Source organism: Vigna unguiculata, chromosome 6, assembly GCF_004118075.2.
Source record: "Vigna unguiculata cultivar IT97K-499-35 chromosome 6, ASM411807v1, whole genome shotgun sequence".
NCBI lineage: Eukaryota > Viridiplantae > Streptophyta > Magnoliopsida > Fabales > Fabaceae > Vigna > Vigna unguiculata.
Genome location: NC_040284.1, coordinates 10063817 through 10070356, shown reverse-complemented (window position 1 = coordinate 10070356; position 6540 = coordinate 10063817).

The following is a 6540-nucleotide window of genomic DNA, read 5'->3' as shown; positions in this document are numbered from 1 at the left end:
GGGATTCCATAGCGGCAAATGATGTTTTTCCAAACGAAGCGCTGGACTTGGTTGGCTGTGATGGTGGCTAATGGCTCTGCTTCGATCCATTTGGAGAAGTGGTCGACCGCGACAAGAAGGAACTTGACTTGGCCTTTCCCTGCTGCAAAAGGGCCGATTATGTCCATCCCCCATTTTGAGAATGGCCATGGTGAGGAGACGTGGTGCAGTTCTTCCTGGTGCATGTGTGTAACCGGCCCGTGCTTTTGGCATTGGACGCATTTTTGGACGTACGTGGTGCAGTCTTCTTCCATTGTGGGCCAGTAATATCCGGCGCGTAGTATTCTGGCGGCCATGGTTTTGGGTCCGGAGTGGTAGCCGCAGATGCCTTGGTGTATTTCTTGGGTGATATAGTCTGCCTTTTCCTTAGTTACGCACTTGAGCAGGGGCTTGCTGAAGCCTCTTCTGAATAGTTCGCCTCCAATGAGTGTGTATCGTGCCGCTTTCCGCACCCACCCTTTTTCTTCACTTGGCGGGATGACCCCTGTTTCTAGGTATTTGATGAAAGGCTCCATCCAAGTGTTGGTGGTAGTAATGTTGAAGCACTGGTTTTGTTGCTCAATGGAGGGTGCGGTTAGGGTGTGTTGGAGGAGTGACTTGTAACGACCTTTCTTTTTGGTACTGGCGAGCTTTGAGAGAATGTCTGCCCGGGTATTGTCGCTTCGTGGGACGTGTTGAATTTGGAAAGTGTCGAAGTGCTCAGCTAGGGATACTACCATGTGGTAGTATTGTGCAAGGGTGGGATCTTTGATTTGGTACTCACCGTTGAGGTGTCCTACGATGAGCTTTGAGTCTGTTTTGCATAGGAGTTTGCGTGCGCCAACGTCTTGTGCCAAATTGAGGCCGGCAATGATGGCCTCGTATTCAGCTTGATTGTTGGATGTTTTGAAGGTAAAACGTAGAGATTGCTCTATGAGGACGTTGCCGGGTCCTTCCAGTACGATGCCGGCGCCGGCCCCTAGCGGGTTTGAGGAGCCGTCTACGTGCATGGTCCACCAGGTGTCGCAAGGGGCTTGCTCTTGAAGGTCAATGGCGAAGTCTGCCAGGCACTGTGCTCGGATGGGTCCGTGTGGTTCGTATCGGATTGTAAATTCTGACAGTTCGACGGCCCAGGAGGATAGCCGACCGGCTAAATCAGGTTTTTGCAGGATCTTTTGTATGGGATGGTCCGTTCTGATGATGATTGTGTGTGATTGGAAGTATGGTCGTAGGCGACGCGCCGCTGTTATGATTGCGAGGGCTACTTTCTCTACCACCTGATATCGTGTTTCGGGGTCTTGGAGGATGCGGCTCGTAAAGTATATTGGGTGTTGGGTGTTGTCCCTTTCCTGGACGAGTGCAGAGCTGATGGCGTTTGCGGATGCAGCTATGTACATAACAAGGGGGAGAGAGAGAGATCGGGTTTGGTCAGGACCGGGGGGGTGGTGAGGAGTTGCTTCAGAGTGTTAAAATTCTGCTCGCAGGTGTCATCCCAGGTAAACTTTGTCGACTTTCTCAGGAGTTGGATCATTGGTTTGATCTTATCTGCCAACTTGGGGAGGAAGCGCGAGATCGCGGTTAGTCTGCCCACCAATCGCTGCACCTCCTTGACATTCGCGGGGCTTCTCATGTCGATGATGGTTTGACATTTTTCAGGGTTGGCCTCGATTCCTCGCTGCGTGAGCATGAAGCCCAGGAATTTTCCGCCGTCTACTCCGAATGTGCATTTTTCAGGGTTGAGCCTGATGTTGTAGGTGCGCAGGGCTTTGAAGACTTGCGCTAGGTCTGAGGAGTGTTGTTGTGCGTTGGGGGACTTGACGATGATGTCGTCGACATATACCTCTACTGTCTTGCCCAGGAGTGGCTGGAAGACTCTGTCCATCAAGCGTTGGTACGTAGCGCCGACGTTTTTGAGGCCAAAGGGCATGACTTTATAGTAAAGGTTGGCTTCCTCGGTTATGAACGCGGTTTTGATTTTATCTTCATCGGCCATGGGTATCTGGTTGTAGCCGGAGTAAGCGTCTAAGAAGCTCAGTAGGGCGTGTCCTGCGGCCCCATCAACGAGTCTGTCTATGCTAGGTAATGGGTAAGCGTCCCGGGGGCAGGCCTTGTTCAGGTCTGTGTAATCTACACACATACGCCACTTCCCACTGGGTTTCTTGACTAGCACCACGTTGGCGAGCCAGGTTGTGTACTGGGCCTCACCGACAAAACCGGCCTGTTTCAATTTTTCGGCCTCTGCCATAGCCGCTTGTCTTCTACTTTCTCCAAGCTTCCTTTTTTTCTGGGAGATGGGTTTTGCGTTAGGGAAGACGGATAGCCGGTGGGCGGCTATCCTAGGGTGAACGCCGGGGAGGTCGGCTGCGGACCAGGCGAAGAGGTCAGCATTCTGTCTGAGAACTTGCTCTATGTGATCTACCCCGCCTTCAGGAAGGGAAGTTCCAACCTGGAGGAAATGGCCTTGCTGTTCGAGTGGGAGCTACCTTGTTTCGCCCACCGGTTCGAGGCGTGTTTCGGAGTTTAGTCTGGGGTCCAGGTCATCGCCGTACAGAGTGGGGTGGGCTTGGGAATGTTCAATGTTGTGGGTTGTCAAGGGTGGGACTGGGAGTCTTAGGCTTGCCATGTAGCATTCTCTGGCTGCACGTTGGTCGCCATGTACTGTGATGATGTCGCCTTCCGGGGATGGGAACTTCATTGCAAGGTGTGGGGTGGATACTATGGCGCCAAGCGCGTTGATGGAGGGACGGCCAAGGAGGATGTTATAGGACGTGTGGGCGTCAACGACCAAGTAGCGAATGGGAATGGTTTTGGTCTGCCTTCCCTCTCCGAACGTTGTGTGAAGGTCGATGTACCCTTTGGTGGGGACTCTTTCGCCTGAGAATCCGTATATGGGCTCATTGTGAGGGGTCAGGTCAGCGAGGGGTATCTGCATCCTGTTGAATGTTTTCCAATACAAGATGTCCACCTGATCAATGAGAACCTTCTTTACCGCGAAGCTCTCGACTTCTACAGTTATGACCATGGGGTCGTCTTGGTTGGGGTCGGTACCTTGAAAGTCAGAGTCTGAAAAAGTGATGGGCGGCATTCTTCTTTGTGTTCGGCTGGATATTACGTGTATTTGCTGGACGGCCCGCAGGTGCCTCTTCCTCGATGAAGAGGACCTTCCTCCTCCTGCGAATCCTCCTGATATCGTATTGATCGTTCCTCGTAGGGGGGGTCTGTCATCCGCTCATCGCGGCTGCGGCTGTGGTGATTCCCTTTGTTCCGCGTTCTGTGCTCTGGCTGGCTCTCTCCTGGGCTCTCGGCGTTCGACTCGTTGGTCATTGCGACGCTCGGTTCTCCTGTTATCGTTCCTGTCGTAACGGGGTCTGGGTGGACCCGCCCCAACTTCTCTTATATAGTGCCTTAGATGTCCAGCTCGGATGAGTTCTTCGATTTTGTCTCGTAGGGTGTCGCATTCGTCGGTGGTGTGGCCATTGTTGTGGTGGTAGTGACAATACTTGCTCAAATCTGCGTTGGGCGGGTTTTGATACTTCCTGGGTGGGGGAGGAGCTCCGCTTGCAGGACTTCATCGAGTATGCGGGACCGGGGTGCGTTGAGGGGGGCATAGTTCGAGAATTTTGCTGGTCTGCGTTCTAAGGGTCGGTTATGGTCCCGTGGAATGGGCTCTTTGTTGGTCCTTTTGGTCTCTGTCCACGCCGGGGCGGGTTGGGCATTGTTCTGGTAACGCCTCATGTCTTCAACCCTTATAAACATGGCCGCTCTCTTACGAAGTTCCTGCATACTCAAGGGGGGGCGCATCGCCAGCTCGTCGGCGAAAGGTCCCGGCCTGAGGGAGGTCATCATGTACATCAAGATGAGGTTAGGGGTGAGGTCCTTGATCTTCATGGCAATGGCCCCGAATCTGTCGATAAAAACTCGTAGGGGTTCTCCTTCTTCTTGTCTGAGGTTGAGGAGGGCGATTGTGGTTAGATCATGCCGCCTGCTTGTGTCAAATTGCGTGGTGAAGGTAGAGGTGAGTGTAGCGAAGGAGTCGATGGTGTAGGGGGGAGGCTCATAAACCACTCTAGGGCCGATCCCCTGAGGGCTACTGAGAATGATTTGCATAGCACTGCATCATCAGTGGAGTACAAGCTTATTTGATTGGTATAGATGGATACAAATTCATCTGGGTCCGTGGTTCCGTCGTAGGTGACTGTTGGTGCCTTCCATTTATGGGGTAGAGGTGTCTCCGTTATCCCATCCACGAAGGGGTGGCGGCGGTTTCTTCTGGAGGCGAAGGAGCTATAATTGCCGCCCAGGGTTGGAGCGGTGGGCCTGTATTCACTCTCGTCCTCAGTAGGGTGGACCTCAAGTTTTGAATAGGGAGGGGGGTCATTTTTCGATTGAGGGGGGGCCTCCATCCTCGAATGAGGGGGGTTTGGCTCCCCGGTCGCTTTGTCTGTCTCAATTTTCCGCCTAAGGCGGGAGTTTTCTTCCCTTAGTGCTTGCATCTCTTCCGCATTTCTCTTTTTATACTCCGCGAACTCCTCCTGCATCCTGGCTTGAGCTTCCAGGATGCGTGACACCTCCGAGGCGGGGCCGGGGTCGCCAACCTCCACAGTCGGCACCAAGGGGGGACTTCTGCTGTTCTGCTTCACGTGGACACCATCTCGCTTCCGGGGTTTACCTTGGATCTGTGAAATACTCTTCGGCCCCACGGTGGGCGCCAATTGTTCTTAAAGGACCGAGGTCTGTAATCCACAAATCAACCAAGGGTCTTGTACGTCTTCTGGGGGCCGGTCTTCTTTCGTCAAAGGGGGGCTTGAGGGCGGCGCAGGGGACCTGCAAAAGACACTCCGATGCCTAAGTCAGCACTGGTGATGTCAGGGTTTCAGAGAATAATTAATGCGTAATGAATCCATGGGATAGTGTGCTATTTATACCTTTTTACCTGTGGGTCCTACCTGGGATGGGCTTTCTGGCCCAATACTCCTTTTTAGCCATTCTTGGATCTAGTGTAAAAGTGGAGAATTTACCAGGGGGTCCCTCAGGTCCTTCAGGTGTTGGCGGCGTCCGGTGCTCGGCCATGAGATGCGTAAAAGGGGGCTTTCTTTTGGGAGGGTGCCTTTGGCGTGGGAACCGGCTGTCGGGCTTCGGTATGCTGGCCGCGTGGTTTAACAGGGGGTGTGGTGCCAGGTGGGGACTGTGTTGTCCATATGAAGGGGCTCTTGTGTGGTAAGCGGCTCTGCGTGGTAGGCGGCCATCGCGCTCTCGGATGGCTGCCTGGTTCTGTGCGAGGGTGTCTCTGTGAGGTAGCGGCCATTGTGCTCTCTGATGGCCGCCTACTTGGGTATGGTTGGGACAGTGGCCATTGTGCTCTTTGATGGCCGCCTGGTTCTGTGCGAAGGCGTCCTTGTGAGGTAGGCGGCCATTGTGCTCTCTGATGGCCGCCTACTTGGGTATGGTTGGGACATTTAATATTTGTTTTTTTATTTGTTTGATTTGTTTGATTTATTTATTTATTTATTTTTTATGAGAAACCAAATATTTTATAAAATTGCATTAAGTTTGCACACTTAATTAGAAAGAACCGTCTTTGGATGGGAGTTGTGGGAGTGCTAATACCTTCTCCACACGTAACCGACTCCCGAACCCAAACTTGGTTTCGAAGACTATTTATTTTTAAGGTTTTTCTATAATTTTTCTTAATAAATTATGGTAGCGACTCCTCTATTTTTATTTTTTTTTAAATTCGCCATCTCGTTGTGACCCCGATTGCGACATACATACATATATATATGTATATATGTATATATATATATATATATATATATATATATATATATATATGTATATATATATATATATATATATATATATATAATTGTATAAAGAAAACAAATTGGGGGGCCCTATACGTACACTAAGGTTCGTCCCTGCTTGGGGGCTACAAAGATCACATATCTAAGAAACCCGCCTTATGCACGACCTTGCCGAATACATGTCGACTCTGTAGGACGACATGTATTTGAATTGGCCGGCTAGTCAAGCCAACATAATCATCTCAAATTAAACAAACCTAAGATTAGATAGCTTATTCTTATTAACAGGTAACTAAGCCAATTGAATCAAAAGCCTAATCAAGCAATGTCCATAAACTTCGATATAAAAGATACATTTTACGAAATATATGCTTACGTATCTTTTACAGGCACATCCTATCCCTGATTCACACTAAAGGACAAGATATGCTTGAAGTCAAGACTGTGGATCCTTGAAGCTTGTTTGGAAGACTTTGCGGGATGGATATATATATATATATATATCCATCCCGTGAGAACAAAAGTAATGTTTTTACTATTATATAATTTTGGTTAAATATTAAATTATCAATAATAAAATAAGTTCGTATCCGCATATGCAACTCAGCCATCTGCAATTTGTTCAACGGCTTGGTTTCCTCATTTTTCGTTGTTGCTTTGTGAAGAGCATCTGCTGGAAAGTAAGTTCCAAGTGAAGCATGGGTCATCAAGCAAGTGG